A 17,947-nucleotide genomic window follows, 5' to 3' on the forward strand; every position below is an offset into this window, starting at 1 on the left:
ACCAGGGTGAGCTTTCCATTTTGACAGAAGAGATTTGCCTCAGGGGGCAACTTATCTTTCATTGAAAAATATTATCTCACGTAAAAACCACTGTTCAACAGAGTTATAACGTTATTTGAGTCTTTTGGGCAACATCCTTCCCCAACATAGTTCAATATGCAAAAGTTTACCAGAATAGGAAAGCAATCCAATTCAGTTTCTCTTTGACAGTAGAATATTAAAAACTTTGACATTTCCACATTGCTGCAGTAGTTTGCGCTCCTTTCAAATGGGAGGTTCCATGGTGTAATGGTTAGCACTTTGGACCTTGAATCCAATGATCCGAGTTCAAATCTCGGTGGGACCATTTTATGACTCTTGACCAAATCATTTTCTTTCAAGTGTATTCATTAATATCACATATCTAATACCGGTAGGGTGAAAAATTAATTTATTGATTATACTCTAAAAGTTTACTAGATGTGAGCAAATAATAGAATTTTTACAATACCTGGAAACTAAATGGCTCAAAATAATGAGAGATTTTACAAACTCACTCTGGTTTCTCAAACTCATCACAGGGGCCTGATGCACGACATTACTTTTTAAAATCTTACTGTTATTGATAAGGGGAACAAGGAACTTTTTAATTGCAAAGCGTTCATTAAAACAAAACTTGAGGAGCCAAACTTTGTATTACGGTGACCGAAGATGTGCAGTTTGAATAATAATCTTGAAATTCAGACGTACAAAGATTTTACACACTGATTTTCAACAGTAATTCCACAACCAATAAAGTTGAATCTTTTGAAAGACATGTCAAAGGTGTGAATCTGAAATTCACTTTCAAAGAAATTCACAATGAAATGCACTGTGTAAGTCCAGCATGTTGTCAGCTAAGAAATCAGCAAAAATGAACTATCTCATTACTGGCCATATAGATGAGAAAGGAAAATAAACTCATGTTTACAATGTGGATGTGAAAGAACAGTTTCTAGGTTCAGCTTCAATATTTATGTTTATGAATAATTGATATGTTCATATTGTCTAACAGCTATCTAGACGGATAAAGCTATGTATGCATCTATACATACTTATGCGTTCATACGCATCAGTATAAAACATTGATATTAGGTTTTTTCTAGACCAAATTCTAAAAAATGAGTTAAACAGTGAATCTCATAATTGTAGTAGGTCCCACCGAGATTTGAACTCGGATCGCTGGATTCAGAGTCCAGAGTGCTAACCATTACACCATGGAACCCTCTCACACAAGAGTGACTTTTCCATTGAGACAAAAGAGAGCGCATCAGTGATGGCCTTCTCTTATATTGATACAAAGATATCTCATTTGAATGGTCATAGTGGATAGAGCTTTAATGTGATTTGATTCTTTTCGCTATATTCTCTATAAAAGTGTTAAATATTCAAATGTTTATCAGAATATAAAAGTTATATCACAATGTTCATCTTTGCCTGTAGCATAATTAAACAGTCTACATTTCCAGACTACAGAAGCAATGTCTCTGTCTCCTGCATGGGTGGCTCCATAGAGCAATGGTTGGCAATTTGGACTTTGCATCCAATGATCCGATTTGAGACCTTGGAGGGACTTTTTTTATTACTCTTGAGCTTTTCCATTTCTTCATCTTTGTTCATTGATAGCTCAAATCCAACACCAGTAGGTTGAAAGAGTCAATTATTGAATGCTTTCAAAATGTCCATCAGCTTGAACAAGTTACATCAATACAAACTTTACAATACTTTGACATCAAATTTCTTCACAAAGTAGTTAGCCATTATAAAATCATATCCTGATTTTCTCAAACGCATTTCAGACGGGTGATTCACAGCATCACTTTTTTAAGCTTTCCTGCTATTGATAAGGCGAAAATAGCACATTTTGAATGAGAAGTTTTCTTCAATCAAACATAGAGGAACCCAAATGATGATCTCATTCAGCTAGCAAAAATGTTGTTTTATATTAGTATGGAAATCGTGAAAAGAAAATGTTTTTCATGCTGATTTACAACAGTTGATCTCCAATCGTAAAATATAAGCTTTTGGTCGGAGGCATCACAGGTACTGATCAAATTCTCATTTTTGAACTTTATTCACAAATCATATGATATGCTTTGTATACATCAACTGCATTGTTGGATCAATAATGAGTAAAAAGTGACTATCTCAATTTCAGGACATATAAAAGAGAAAGAAGTAGAAACTCATGTTTCAAATGCTGAGAGGCAACAACTGTTCATGATTTTCACCTCCACTAATTATATTTATTTTTATAATCTATATGTTTATATTTTCCTATAAATATACAGAGACATATAGCTATATATACAGAGATACATATGTACAGGTTGATTTTTACATGTTTATAAGTAAATGTGATGTTGTTCCAAATAAAACTTCTAAGAACTGAATGGAAAAGAAAATTGTAAAGTTCAGATAAGTCCCACTGAAATTTGTACTCAGATCCCCGTTTTCAGAGTCCAGAGTGCTAACCATGACACCATCCACCCTCCCCTACCAGGGTGAGCTTTCCATTTTGACAGAAGAGATTTGCCTCAGGGGGCAACTTATCTTTCATTGAAAAATATTATCTCACGTAAAAACCACTGTTCAACAGAGTTATAACGTTATTTGAGTCTTTTGGGCAACATCCTTCCCCAACATAGTTCAATATGCAAAAGTTTACCAGAATAGGAAAGCAATCCAATTCAGTTTCTCTTTGACAGTAGAATATTAAAAACTTTGACATTTCCACATTGCTGCAGCAGTTTGCGCTCCTTTCACATGGGAGGTTCCATGGTGTAATGGTTAGCACTTTGGACTTTGAATCCAATGATCCGAGTTCAAATCTCGGTGGGACCATTTTATGACTCTTGACCAAATCATTTTCTTTCAAGTGTATTCATTAATATCACATATCTAATACCGGTAGGGTGAAAAATTAATTTATTGATTATACTCTAAAAATTTACTAGATGTGAGCAAATAATAGAATTTTTACAATACCTGGAAACTAAATGGCTCAAAATAATGAGAGATTTTACAAACTCACTCTGGTTTCTCAAACTCATCACAGGGGCCTGATGCACGACATTACTTTTTAAAATCTTACTGTTATTGATAAGGGGAACAAGGAACTTTTTAATTGCAAAGCGTTCATTAAAACAAAACTTGAGGAGCCAAACTTTGTATTACGGTGACCGAAGATGTGCAGTTTGAATAATAATCTTGAAATTCAGACGTACAAAGATTTTACACACTGATTTTCAACAGTAATTCCACAACCAATAAAGTTGAATCTTTTGAAAGACATGTCAAAGGTGTGAATCTGAAATTCACTTTCAAAGAAATTCACAATGAAATGCACTGTGTAAGTCCAGCATGTTGTCAGCTAAGAAATCAGCAAAAATGAACTATCTCATTACTGGCCATATAGATGAGAAAGGAAAATAAACTCATGTTTACAATGTGGATGTGAAAGAACAGTTTCTAGGTTCAGCTTCAATATTTATGTTTATGAATAATTGATATGTTCATATTGTCTAACAGCTATCTAGACGGATAAAGCTATGTATGCATCTATACATACTTATGCGTTCATACGCATCAGTATAAAACATTGATATTAGGTTTTTTCTAGACCAAATTCTAAAAAATGAGTTAAACAGTGAATCTCATAATTGTAGTAGGTCCCACCGAGATTTGAACTCGGATCGCTGGATTCAGAGTCCAGAGTGCTAACCATTACACCATGGAACCCTCTCACACAAGAGTGACTTTTCCATTGAGACAAAAGAGAGCGCATCAGTGATGGCCTTCTCTTATATTGATACAAAGATATCTCATTTGAATGGTCATAGTGGATAGAGCTTTAATGTGATTTGATTCTTTTCGCTATATTCTCTATAAAAGTGTTAAATATTCAAATGTTTATCAGAATATAAAAGTTATATCACAATGTTCATCTTTGCCTGTAGCATAATTAAACAGTCTACATTTCCAGACTACTGAAGCAATGTCTCTGTCTCCTGCATGGGTGGCTCCATAGAGCAATGGTTGGCAATTTGGACTTTGCATCCAATGATCCGATTTGAGACCTTGGAGGGACTTTTTTTATTACTCTTGAGCTTTTCCATTTCTTCATCTTTGTTCATTGATAGCTCAAATCCAACACCAGTAGGTTGAAAGAGTCAATTATTGAATGCTTTCAAAATGTCCATCAGCTTGAACAAGTTACATCAATACAAACTTTACAATACTTTGACATCAAATTTCTTCACAAAGTAGTTAGCCATTATAAAATCATATCCTGATTTTCTCAAACGCATTTCAGACGGGTGATTCACAGCATCACTTTTTTAAGCTTTCCTGCTATTGATAAGGCGAAAATAGCACATTTTGAATGAGAAGTTTTCTTCAATCACACATAGAGGAACCCAAATGATGATCTCATTCAGCTAGTAAAAATGTTGTTTTATATTAGTATGGAAATCGTGAAAAGAAAATGTTTTTCATGCTGATTTACAACAGTTGATCTCCAATCGTAAAATATAAGCTTTTGGTCGGAGGCATCACAGGTACTGATCAAATTCTCATTTTTGAACTTTATTCACAAATCATATGATATGCTTTGTATACATCAACTGTATTGTTGGATCAATAATGAGTAAAAAGTGACTATCTCAATTTCAGGACATATAAAAGAGAAAGAAGTAGAAACTCATGTTTCAAATGCTGAGAGGCAACAACTGTTCATGATTTTCACCTCCACTAATTATATTTATTTTTATAATCTATATGTTTATATTTTCCTATAAATATACAGAGACATATAGCTATATATACAGAGATACATATGTACAGGTTGATTTTTACATGTTTATAAGTAAATGTGATGTTGTTCCAAATAAAACTTCTAAGAACTGAATGGAAAAGAAAATTGTAAAGTTCAGATAAGTCCCACTGAAATTTGTACTCAGATCCCCGTTTTCAGAGTCCAGAGTGCTAACCATGACACCATCCACCCTCCCCTACCAGGGTGAGCTTTCCATTTTGACAGAAGAGATTTGCCTCAGGGGGCAACTTATCTTTCATTGAAAAATATTATCTCACGTAAAAACCACTGTTCAACAGAGTTATAACGTTATTTGAGTCTTTTGGGCAACATCCTTCCCCAACATAGTTCAATATGCAAAAGTTTACCAGAATAGGAAAGCAATCCAATTCAGTTTCTCTTTGACAGTAGAATATTAAAAACTTTGACATTTCCACATTGCTGCAGTAGTTTGCGCTCCTTTCAAATGGGAGGTTCCATGGTGTAATGGTAAGCACTTTGGACCTTGAATCCAATGATCCGAGTTCAAATCAAGGTGGGACCATTTTATGACTCTTGACCAAATCATTTTCTTTCAAGTGTATTCATTAATATCACATATCTAATACCGGTAGGGTGAAAAATTAATTTATTGATTATACTCTAAAAGTTTACTAGATGTGAGCAAATAATAGAATTTTTACAATACCTGGAAACTAAATGGCTCAAAATAATGAGAGATTTTACAAACTCACTCTGGTTTCTCAAACTCATCACAGGGGCCTGATGCACGACATTACTTTTTAAAATCTTACTGTTATTGATAAGGGGAACAAGGAACTTTTTAATTGCAAAGCGTTCATTAAAACAAAACTTGAGGAGCCAAACTTTGTATTACGGTCACCGAAGATGTGCAGTTTGAATAATAATCTTGAAATTCAGACGTACAAAGATTTTACACACTGATTTTCAACAGTAATTCCACAACCAATAAAGTTGAATCTTTTGAAAGACATGTCAAAGGTGTGAATCTGAAATTCACTTTCAAAGAAATTCACAATGAAATGCACTGTGTAAGTCCAGCATGTTGTCAGCTAAGAAATCAGCAAAAATGAACTATCTCATTACTGGCCATATAGATGAGAAAGGAAAATAAACTCATGTTTACAATGTGGATGTGAAAGAACAGTTTCTAGGTTCAGCTTCAATATTTATGTTTATGAATAATTGATATGTTCATATTGTCTAACAGCTATCTAGACGGATAAAGCTATGTATGCATCTATACATACTTATGCGTTCATACGCATCAGTATAAAACATTGATATTAGGTTTTTTCTAGACCAAATTCTAAAAAATGAGTTAAACAGTGCATCTCATAATTGTAGTAGGTCCCACCGAGATTTGAACTCGGATCGCTGGATTCAGAGTCCAGAGTGCTAACCATTACACCATGGAACCCTCTCACACAAGAGTGACTTTTCCATTGAGACAAAAGAGAGCGCATCAGTGATGGCCTTCTCTTATATTGATACAAAGATATCTCATTTGAATGGTCATAGTGGATAGAGCTTTAATGTGATTTGATTCTTTTCGCTATATTCTCTATAAAAGTGTTAAATATTCAAATGTTTATCAGAATATAAAAGTTATATCACAATGTTCATCTTTGCCTGTAGCATAATTAAACAGTCTACATTTCCAGACTACTGAAGCAATGTCTCTGTCTCCTGCATGGGTGGCTCCATAGAGCAATGGTTGGCAATTTGGACTTTGCATCCAATGATCCGATTTGAGACCTTGGAGGGACTTTTTTTATTACTCTTGAGCTTTTCCATTTCTTCATCTTTGTTCATTGATAGCTCAAATCCAACACCAGTAGGTTGAAAGAGTCAATTATTGAATGCTTTCAAAATGTCCATCAGCTTGAACAAGTTACATCAATACAAACTTTACAATACTTTGACATCAAATTTCTTCACAAAGTAGTTAGCCATTATAAAATCATATCCTGATTTTCTCAAACGCATTTCAGACGGGTGATTCACAGCATCACTTTTTTAAGCTTTCCTGCTATTGATAAGGCGAAAATAGCACATTTTGAATGAGAAGTTTTTTTCAATCAAACATAGAGGAACCCAAATGATGATCTCATTCAGCTAGTAAAAATGTTGTTTTATATTAGTATGGAAATTGTGAAAAGAAAATGTTTTTCATGCTGATTTACAACAGTTGATCTCCAATCGTAAAATATAAGCTTTTGGTCGGAGGCATCACAGGTACTGATCAAATTCTCATTTTTGAACTTTATTCACAAATCATATGATATGCTTTGTATACATCAACTGTATTGTTGGATCAATAATGAGTAAAAAGTGACTATCTCAATTTCAGGACATATAAAAGAGAAAGAAGTAGAAACTCATGTTTCAAATGCTGAGAGGCAACAACTGTTCATGATTTTCACCTCCACTAATTATATTTATTTTTATAATCTATATGTTTATATTTTCCTATAAATATACAGAGACATATAGCTATATATACAGAGATACATATGTACAGGTTGATTTTTACATGTTTATAAGTAAATGTGATGTTGTTCCAAATAAAACTTCTAAGAACTGAATGGAAAAGAAAATTGTAAAGTTCAGATAAGTCCCACTGAAATTTGTACTCAGATCCCCGTTTTCAGAGTCTAGAGTGCTAACCATGACACCATCCACCCTCCCGTACCAGGGTGAGCTTTCCATTTTGACAGAAGAGATTTGCCTCAGGGGGCAACTTATCTTTCATTGAAAAATATTATCTCACGTAAAAACCACTGTTCAACAGAGTTATAACGTTATTTGAGTCTTTTGGGCAACATCCTTCCCCAACATAGTTCAATATGCAAAAGTTTACCAGAATAGGAAAGCAATCCAATTCAGTTTCTCTTTGACAGTAGAATATTAAAAACTTTGACATTTCCACATTGCTGCAGTAGTTTGCGCTCCTTTCAAATGGGAGGTTCCATGGTGTAATGGTTAGCACTTTGGACCTGGAATCCAATGATCCGAGTTCAAATCTCGGTGGGACCATTTTATGACTCTTGACCAAATCATTTTCTTTCAAGTGTATTCATTAATATCACATATCTAATACCGGTAGGGTGAAAAATTAATTTATTGATTATACTCTAAAAGTTTACTAGATGTGAGCAAATAATAGAATTTTTACAATACCTGGAAACTAAATGGCTCAAAATAATGAGAGATTTTACAAACTCACTCTGGTTTCTCAAACTCATCACAGGGGCCTGATGCACGACATTACTTTTTAAAATCTTACTGTTATTGATAAGGGGAACAAGGAACTTTTTAATTGCAAAGCGTTCATTAAAACAAAACTTGAGGAGCCAAACTTTGTATTACGGTGACCGAAGATGTGCAGTTTGAATAATTATCTTGAAATTCAGACGTACAAAGATTTTACACACTGATTTTCAACAGTAATTCCACAACCAATAAAGTTGAATCTTTTGAAAGACATGTCAAAGGTGTGAATCTGAAATTCACTTTCAAAGAAATTCACAATGAAATGCACTGTGTAAGTCCAGCATGTTGTCAGCTAAGAAATCAGCAAAAATGAACTATCTCATTACTGGCCATATAGATGAGAAAGGAAAATAAACTCATGTTTACAATGTGGATGTGAAAGAACAGTTTCTAGGTTCAGCTTCAATATTTATGTTTATGAATAATTGATATGTTCATATTGTCTAACAGCTATCTAGACGGATAAAGCTATGTATGCATCTATACATACTTATGCGTTCATACGCATCAGTATAAAACATTGATATTAGGTTTTTTCTAGACCAAATTCTAAAAAATGAGTTAAACAGTGAATCTCATAATTGTAGTAGGTGCCACCGAGATTTGAACTCGGATCGCTGGATTCAGAGTCCAGAGTGCTAACCATTACACCATGGAACCCTCTCACACAAGAGTGACTTTTCCATTGAGACAAAAGAGAGCGCATCAGTGATGGCCTTCTCTTATATTGATACAAAGATATCTCATTTGAATGGTCATAGTGGATAGAGCTTTAATGTGATTTGATTCTTTTCGCTATATTCTCTATAAAAGTGTTAAATATTCAAATGTTTATCAGAATATAAAAGTTATATCACAATGTTCATCTTTGCCTGTAGCATAATTAAACAGTCTACATTTCCAGACTACTGAAGCAATGTCTCTGTCTCCTGCATGGGTGGCTCCATAGAGCAATGGTTGGCAATTTGGACTTTGCATCCAATGATCCGATTTGAGACCTTGGAGGGACTTTTTTTATTACTCTTGAGCTTTTCCATTTCTTCATCTTTGTTCATTGATAGCTCAAATCCAACACCAGTAGGTTGAAAGAGTCAATTATTGAATGCTTTCAAAATGTCCATCAGCTTGAACAAGTTACATCAATACAAACTTTACAATACTTTGACATCAAATTTCTTCACAAAGTAGTTAGCCATTATAAAATCATATCCTGATTTTCTCAAACGCATTTCAGACGGGTGATTCACAGCATCACTTTTTTAAGCTTTCCTGCTATTGATAAGGCGAAAATAGCACATTTTGAATGAGAAGTTTTTTTCAATCAAACATAGAGGAACCCAAATGATGATCTCATTCAGCTAGTAAAAATGTTGTTTTATATTAGTATGGAAATTGTGAAAAGAAAATGTTTTTCATGCTGATTTACAACAGTTGATCTCCAATCGTAAAATATAAGCTTTTGGTCGGAGGCATCACAGGTACTGATCAAATTCTCATTTTTGAACTTTATTCACAAATCATATGATATGCTTTGTATACATCAACTGTATTGTTGGATCAATAATGAGTAAAAAGTGACTATCTCAATTTCAGGACATATAAAAGAGAAAGAAGTAGAAACTCATGTTTCAAATGCTGAGAGGCAACAACTGTTCATGATTTTCACCTCCACTAATTATATTTATTTTTATAATCTATATGTTTATATTTTCCTATAAATATACAGAGACATATAGCTATATATACAGAGATACATATGTACAGGTTGATTTTTACATGTTTATAAGTAAATGTGATGTTGTTCCAAATAAAACTTCTAAGAACTGAATGGAAAAGAAAATTGTAAAGTTCAGATAAGTCCCACTGAAATTTGTACTCAGATCCCCGTTTTCAGAGTCTAGAGTGCTAACCATGACACCATCCACCCTCCCGTACCAGGGTGAGCTTTCCATTTTGACAGAAGAGATTTGCCTCAGGGGGCAACTTATCTTTCATTGAAAAATATTATCTCACGTAAAAACCACTGTTCAACAGAGTTATAACGTTATTTGAGTCTTTTGGGCAACATCCTTCCCCAACATAGTTCAATATGCAAAAGTTTACCAGAATAGGAGAGCAATCCAATTCAGTTTCTCTTTGACAGTAGAATATTAAAAACTTTGACATTTCCACATTGCTGCAGCAGTTTGCGCTCCTTTCACATGGGAGGTTCCATGGTGTAATGGTTAGCACTTTGGACTTTGAATCCAATGATCCGAGTTCAAATCTCGGTGGGACCATTTTATGACTCTTGACCAAATCATTTTCTTTCAAGTGTATTCATTAATATCACATATCTAATACCGGTAGGGTGAAAAATTAATTTATTGATTATACTCTAAAAGTTTACTAGATGTGAGCAAATAATAGAATTTTTACAATACCTGGAAACTAAATGGCTCAAAATAATGAGAGATTTTACAAACTCACTCTGGTTTCTCAAACTCATCACAGGGGCCTGATGCACGACATTACTTTTTAAAATCTTACTGTTATTGATAAGGGGAACAAGGAACTTTTTAATTGCAAAGCGTTCATTAAAACAAAACTTGAGGAGCCAAACTTTGTATTACGGTGACCGAAGATGTGCAGTTTGAATAATAATCTTGAAATTCAGACGTACAAAGATTTTAAACACTGATTTTCAACAGTAATTCCACAACCAATAAAGTTGAATCTTTTGAAAGACATGTCAAAGGTGTGAATCTGAAATTCACTTTCAAAGAAATTCACAATGAAATGCACTGTGTAAGTCCAGCATGTTGTCAGCTAAGAAATCAGCAAAAATGAACTATCTCATTACTGGCCATATAGATGAGAAAGGAAAATAAACTCATGTTTACAATGTGGATGTGAAAGAACAGTTTCTAGGTTCAGCTTCAATATTTATGTTTATGAATAATTGATATGTTCATATTGTCTAACAGCTATCTAGACGGATAAAGCTATGTATGCATCTATACATACTTATGCGTTCATACGCATCAGTATAAAACATTGATATTAGGTTTTTTCTAGACCAAATTCTAAAAAATGAGTTAAACAGTGAATCTCATAATTGTAGTAGGTCCCACCGAGATTTGAACTCGGATCGCTGGATTCAGAGTCCAGAGTGCTAACCATTACACCATGGAGCCCTCTCACACAAGAGTGACTTTTCCATTGAGACAAAAGAGAGCGCATCAGTGATGGCCTTCTCTTATATTGATACAAAGATATCTCATTTGAATGGTCATAGTGGATAGAGCTTTAATGTGATTTGATTCTTTTCGCTATATTCTCTATAAAAGTGTTAAATATTCAAATGTTTATCAGAATATAAAAGTTATATCACAATGTTCATCTTTGCCTGTAGCATAATTAAACAGTCTACATTTCCAGACTACTGAAGCAATGTCTCTGTCTCCTGCATGGGTGGCTCCATAGAGCAATGGTTGGCAATTTGGACTTTGCATCCAATGATCCGATTTGAGACCTTGGAGGGACTTTTTTTATTACTCTTGAGCTTTTCCATTTCTTCATATTTGTTCATTGATAGCTCAAATCCAACACCAGTAGGTTGAAAGAGTCAATTATTGAATGCTTTCAAATTGTCCATCAGCTTGAACAAGTTACATCAATACAAACTTTACAATACTTTGACATCAAATTTCTTCACAAAGTAGTTAGCCATTATAAAATCATATCCTGATTTTCTCAAACGCATTTCAGACGGGTGATTCACAGCATCACTTTTTTAAGCTTTCCTGCTATTGATAAGGCGAAAATAGCACATTTTGAATGAGAAGTTTTCTTCAATCAAACATAGAGGAACCCAAATGATGATCTCATTCAGCTAGTAAAAATGTTGTTTTATATTAGTATGGAAATCGTGAAAAGAAAATGTTTTTCATGCTGATTTACAACAGTTGATCTCCAATCGTAAAATATAAGCTTTTGGTCGGAGGCATCACAGGTACTGATCAAATTCTCATTTTTGAACTTTATTCACAAATCATATGATATGCTTTGTATACATCAACTGTATTGTTGGATCAATAATGAGTAAAAAGTGACTATCTCAATTTCAGGACATATAAAAGAGAAAGAAGTAGAAACTCATGTTTCAAATACTGAGAGGCAACAACTGTTCATGATTTTCACCTCCACTAATTATATTTATTTTTATAATCTATATGTTTATATTTTCCTATAAATATACAGAGACATATAGCTATATATACAGAGATACATATGTACAGGTTGATTTTTACATGTTTATAAGTAAATGTGATGTTGTTCCAAATAAAACTTCTAAGAACTGAATGGAAAAGAAAATTGTAAAGTTCAGATAAGTCCCACTGAAATTTGTACTCAGATCCCCGTTTTCAGAGTCCAGAGTGCTAACCATGACACCATCCACCCTCCCCTACCAGGGTGAGCTTTCCATTTTGACAGAAGAGATTTGCCTCAGGGGGCAACTTATCTTTCATTGAAAAATATTATCTCACGTAAAAACCACTGTTCAACAGAGTTATAACGTTATTTGAGTCTTTTGGGCAACATCCTTCCCCAACATAGTTCAATATGCAAAAGTTTACCAGAATAGGAAAGCAATCCAATTCAGTTTCTCTTTGACAGTAGAATATTAAAAACTTTGACATTTCCACATTGCTGCAGCAGTTTGCGCTCCTTTCACATGGGAGGTTCCATGGTGTAATGGTTAGCACTTTGGACTTTGAATCCAATGATCCGAGTTCAAATCTCGGTGGGACCATTTTATGACTCTTGACCAAATCATTTTCTTTCAAGTGTATTCATTAATATCACATATCTAATACCGGTAGGGTGAAAAATTAATTTATTGATTATACTCTAAAAGTTTACTAGATGTGAGCAAATAATAGAATTTTTACAATACCTGGAAACTAAATGGCTCAAAATAATGAGAGATTTTACAAACTCACTCTGGTTTCTCAAACTCATCACAGGGGCCTGATGCACGACATTACTTTTTAAAATCTTACTGTTATTGATAAGGGGAACAAGGAACTTTTTAATTGCAAAGCGTTCATTAAAACAAAACTTGAGGAGCCAAACTTTGTATTACGGTGACCGAAGATGTGCAGTTTGAATAATAATCTTGAAATTCAGACGTACAAAGATTTTACACACTGATTTTCAACAGTAATTCCACAACCAATAAAGTTGAATCTTTTGAAAGACATGTCAAAGGTGTGAATCTGAAATTCACTTTCAAAGAAATTCACAATGAAATGCACTGTGTAAGTCCAGCATGTTGTCAGCTAAGAAATCAGCAAAAATGAACTATCTCATTACTGGCCATATAGATGAGAAAGGAAAATAAACTCATGTTTACAATGTGGATGTGAAAGAACAGTTTCTAGGTTCAGCTTCAATATTTATGTTTATGAATAATTGATATGTTCATATTGTCTAACAGCTATCTAGACGGATAAAGCTATGTATGCATCTATACATACTTATGCGTTCATACGCATCAGTATAAAACATTGATATTAGGTTTTTCTAGACCAAATTCTAAAAAATGAGTTAAACAGTGAATCTCATAATTGTAGTAGGTCCCACCGAGATTTGAACTCGGATCGCTGGATTCAGAGTCCAGAGTGCTAACCATTACACCATGGAACCCTCTCACACAAGAGTGACTTTTCCATTGAGACAAAAGAGAGCGCATCAGTGATGGCCTTCTCTTATATTGATACAAAGATATCTCATTTGAATGGTCATAGTGGATAGAGCTTTAATGTGATTTGATTCTTTTCGCTATATTCTCTATAAAAGTGTTAAATATTCAAATGTTTATCAGAATATAAAAGTTATATCACAATGTTCATCTTTGCCTGTAGCATAATTAAACAGTCTACATTTCCAGACTACTGAAGCAATGTCTCTGTCTCCTGCATGGGTGGCTCCATAGAGCAATGGTTGGCAATTTGGACTTTGCATCCAATGATCCGATTTGAGACCTTGGAGGGACTTTTTTTATTACTCTTGAGCTTTTCCATTTCTTCATCTTTGTTCATTGATAGCTCAAATCCAACACCAGTAGGTTGAAAGAGTCAATTATTGAATGCTTTCAAAATGTCCATCAGCTTGAACAAGTTACATCAATACAAACTTTACAATACTTTGACATCAAATTTCTTCACAAAGTAGTTAGCCATTATAAAATCATATCCTGATTTTCTCAAACGCATTTCAGACGGGTGATTCACAGCATCACTTTTTTAAGCTTTCCTGCTATTGATAAGGCGAAAATAGCACATTTTGAATGAGAAGTTTTCTTCAATCACACATAGAGGAACCCAAATGATGATCTCATTCAGCTAGTAAAAATGTTGTTTTATATTAGTATGGAAATCGTGAAAAGAAAATGTTTTTCATGCTGATTTACAACAGTTGATCTCCAATCGTAAAATATAAGCTTTTGGTCGGAGGCATCACAGGTACTGATCAAATTCTCATTTTTGAACTTTATTCACAAATCATATGATATGCTTTGTATACATCAACTGTATTGTTGGATCAATAATGAGTAAAAAGTGACTATCTCAATTTCAGGACATATAAAAGAGAAAGAAGTAGAAACTCATGTTTCAAATTCTGAGAGGCAACAACTGTTCATGATTTTCACCTCCACTAATTATATTTATTTTTATAATCTATATGTTTATATTTTCCTATAAATATACAGAGACATATAGCTATATATACAGAGATACATATGTACAGGTTGATTTTTACATGTTTATAAGTAAATGTGATGTTGTTCCAAATAAAACTTCTAAGAACTTAATGGAAAAGAAAATTGTAAAGTTCAGATAAGTCCCACTGAAATTTGTACTCAGATCCCCGTTTTCAGAGTCCAGAGTGCTAACCATGACACCATCCACCCTCCCCTACCAGGGTGAGCTTTCCATTTTGACAGAAGAGATTTGCCTCAGGGGGCAACTTATCTTTCATTGAAAAATATTATCTCACGTAAAAACCACTGTTCAACAGAGTTATAACGTTATTTGAGTCTTTTGGGCAACATCCTTCCCCAACATAGTTCAATATGCAAAAGTTTACCAGAATAGGAAAGCAATCCAATTCAGTTTCTCTTTGACAGTAGAATATTAAAAACTTTGACATTTCCACATTGCTGCAGCAGTTTGCGCTCCTTTCACATGGGAGGTTCCATGGTGTAATGGTTAGCACTTTGGACTTTGAATCCAATGATCCGAGTTCAAATCTCGGTGGGACCATTTTATGACTCTTGACCAAATCATTTTCTTTCAAGTGTATTCATTAATATCACATATCTAATACCGGTAGGGTGAAAAATTAATTTATTGATTATACTCTAAAAGTTTACTAGATGTGAGCAAATAATAGAATTTTTACAATACCTGGAAACTAAATGGCTCAAAATAATGAGAGATTTTACAAACTCACTCTGGTTTCTCAAACTCATCACAGGGGCCTGATGCACGACATTACTTTTTAAAATCTTACTGTTATTGATAAGGGGAACAAGGAACATTTTAATTGCAAAGCGTTCATTAAAACAAAACTTGAGGAGCCAAACTTTGTATTACGGTGACCGAAGATGTGCAGTTTGAATAATAATCTTGAAATTCAGACGTACAAAGATTTTACACACTGATTTTCAACAGTAATTCCACAACCAATAAAGTTGAATCTTTTGAAAGACATGTCAAAGGTGTGAATCTGAAATTCACTTTCAAAGAAATTCACAATGAAATGCACTGTGTAAGTCCAGCATGTTGTCAGCTAAGAAATCAGCAAAAATGAACTATCTCATTACTGGCCATATAGATGAGAAAGGAAAATAAACTCATGTTTACAATGTGGATGTGAAAGAACAGTTTCTAGGTTCAGCTTCAATATTTATGTTTATGAATAATTGATATGTTCATATTGTCTAACAGCTATCTAGACGGATAAAGCTATGTATGCATCTATACATACTTATGCGTTCATACGCATCAGTATAAAACATTGATATTAGGTTTTTTCTAGACCAAATTCTAAAAAATGAGTTAAACAGTGAATCTCATAATTGTAGTAGGTCCCACCGAGATTTGAACTCGGATCGCTGGATTCAGAGTCCAGAGTGCTAACCATTACACCATGGAACCCTCTCACACAAGAGTGACTTTTCCATTGAGACAAAAGAGAGCGCATCAGTGATGGCCTTCTCTTATATTGATACAAAGATATCTCATTTGAATGGTCATAGTGGATAGAGCTTTAATGTGATTTGATTCTTTTCGCTATATTCTCTATAAAAGTGTTAAATATTCAAATGTTTATCAGAATATAAAAGTTATATCACAATGTTCATCTTTGCCTGTAGCATAATTAAACAGTCTACATTTCCAGACTACTGAAGCAATGTCTCTGTCTCCTGCATGGGTGGCTCCATAGAGCAATGGTTGGCAATTTGGACTTTGCATCCAATGATCCGATTTGAGACCTTGGAGGGACTTTTTTTATTACTCTTGAGCTTTTCCATTTCTTCATCTTTGTTCATTGATAGCTCAAATCCAACACCAGTAGGTTGAAAGAGTCAATTATTGAATGCTTTCAAAATGTCCATCAGCTTGAACAAGTTACATCAATACAAACTTTACAATACTTTGACATCAAATTTCTTCACAAAGTAGTTAGCCATTATAAAATCATATCCTGATTTTCTCAAACGCATTTCAGACGGGTGATTCACAGCATCACTTTTTTAAGCTTTCCTGCTATTGATAAGGCGAAAATAGCACATTTTGAATGAGAAGTTTTCTTCAATCACACATAGAGGAACCCAAATGATGATCTCATTCAGCTAGTAAAAATGTTGTTTTATATTAGTATGGAAATCGTGAAAAGAAAATGTTTTTCATGCTGATTTACAACAGTTGATCTCCAATCGTAAAATATAAGCTTTTGGTCGGAGGCATCACAGGTACTGATCAAATTCTCATTTTTGAACTTTATTCACAAATCATATGATATGCTTTGTATACATCAACTGTATTGTTGGATCAATAATGAGTAAAAAGTGACTATCTCAATTTCAGGACATATAAAAGAGAAAGAAGTAGAAACTCATGTTTCAAATGCTGAGAGGCAACAACTGTTCATGATTTTCACCTCCACTAATTATATTTATTTTTATAATCTATATGTTTATATTTTCCTATAAATATACAGAGACATATAGCTATATATACAGAGATACATATGTACAGGTTGATTTTTACATGTTTATAAGTAAATGTGATGTTGTTCCAAATAAAACTTCTAAGAACTGAATGGAAAAGAAAATTGTAAAGTTCAGATAAGTCCCACTGAAATTTGTACTCAGATCCCCGTTTTCAGAGTCCAGAGTGCTAACCATGACACCATCCACCCTCCCCTACCAGGGTGAGCTATCCATTTTGACAGAAGAGATTTGCCTCAGGGGGCAACTTATCTTTCATTGAAAAATATTATCTCACGTAAAAACCACTGTTCAACAGAGTTATAACGTTATTTGAGTCTTTTGGGCAACATCCTTCCCCAACATAGTTCAATATGCAAAAGTTTACCAGAATAGGAAAGCAATCCAATTCAGTTTCTCTTTGACAGTAGAATATTAAAAACTTTGACATTTCCACATTGCTGCAGCAGTTTGCGCTCCTTTCACATGGGAGGTTCCATGGTGTAATGGTTAGCACTTTGGACTTTGAATGCAATGATCCGAGTTCAAATCTC

At 33.9% G+C, this 17,947-nt stretch overlaps 11 non-coding genes across 11 annotated transcripts; 6 read left to right on the top strand and 5 right to left on the bottom strand.

Moving 5' to 3' along the window:
- The first annotated feature begins 274 nt into the window (after window positions 1-274).
- Window positions 275-346, top strand: TRNAQ-UUG (transfer RNA glutamine (anticodon UUG)). The gene has a single exon. It is a non-coding gene; the product is annotated as a tRNA-Gln (tRNA).
- An 825-nt stretch (window positions 347-1,171) lies between these two features.
- Window positions 1,172-1,243, bottom strand: TRNAQ-CUG (transfer RNA glutamine (anticodon CUG)). Its single transcript has one exon. It is a non-coding gene; the product is annotated as a tRNA-Gln (tRNA).
- Window positions 1,244-2,790: 1,547 nt separating this feature from the next.
- On the top strand, window positions 2,791-2,862 carry TRNAQ-UUG (transfer RNA glutamine (anticodon UUG)). The gene has a single exon. It is a non-coding gene; the product is annotated as a tRNA-Gln (tRNA).
- Window positions 2,863-3,687: 825 nt separating this feature from the next.
- TRNAQ-CUG (transfer RNA glutamine (anticodon CUG)) lies at window positions 3,688-3,759 on the bottom strand. The gene has a single exon. It is a non-coding gene; the product is annotated as a tRNA-Gln (tRNA).
- A 2,444-nt stretch (window positions 3,760-6,203) lies between these two features.
- Window positions 6,204-6,275, bottom strand: TRNAQ-CUG (transfer RNA glutamine (anticodon CUG)). The gene has a single exon. It is a non-coding gene; the product is annotated as a tRNA-Gln (tRNA).
- Window positions 6,276-7,822: 1,547 nt separating this feature from the next.
- TRNAP-UGG (transfer RNA proline (anticodon UGG)) lies at window positions 7,823-7,894 on the top strand. The gene has a single exon. It is a non-coding gene; the product is annotated as a tRNA-Pro (tRNA).
- A 2,444-nt stretch (window positions 7,895-10,338) lies between these two features.
- Window positions 10,339-10,410, top strand: TRNAQ-UUG (transfer RNA glutamine (anticodon UUG)). Its single transcript has one exon. It is a non-coding gene; the product is annotated as a tRNA-Gln (tRNA).
- A 2,444-nt stretch (window positions 10,411-12,854) lies between these two features.
- TRNAQ-UUG (transfer RNA glutamine (anticodon UUG)) lies at window positions 12,855-12,926 on the top strand. The gene has a single exon. It is a non-coding gene; the product is annotated as a tRNA-Gln (tRNA).
- An 824-nt stretch (window positions 12,927-13,750) lies between these two features.
- Window positions 13,751-13,822, bottom strand: TRNAQ-CUG (transfer RNA glutamine (anticodon CUG)). Its single transcript has one exon. It is a non-coding gene; the product is annotated as a tRNA-Gln (tRNA).
- A 1,547-nt stretch (window positions 13,823-15,369) lies between these two features.
- Window positions 15,370-15,441, top strand: TRNAQ-UUG (transfer RNA glutamine (anticodon UUG)). Its single transcript has one exon. It is a non-coding gene; the product is annotated as a tRNA-Gln (tRNA).
- Window positions 15,442-16,266: 825 nt separating this feature from the next.
- TRNAQ-CUG (transfer RNA glutamine (anticodon CUG)) lies at window positions 16,267-16,338 on the bottom strand. Its single transcript has one exon. It is a non-coding gene; the product is annotated as a tRNA-Gln (tRNA).
- Between the last annotated feature and the right edge of the window lie 1,609 nt (window positions 16,339-17,947).

The sequence above is a fragment of the Triturus cristatus genome, chromosome 5_2 (assembly GCF_964204655.1).
Source record: "Triturus cristatus chromosome 5_2, aTriCri1.1, whole genome shotgun sequence".
NCBI lineage: Eukaryota > Metazoa > Chordata > Amphibia > Caudata > Salamandridae > Triturus > Triturus cristatus.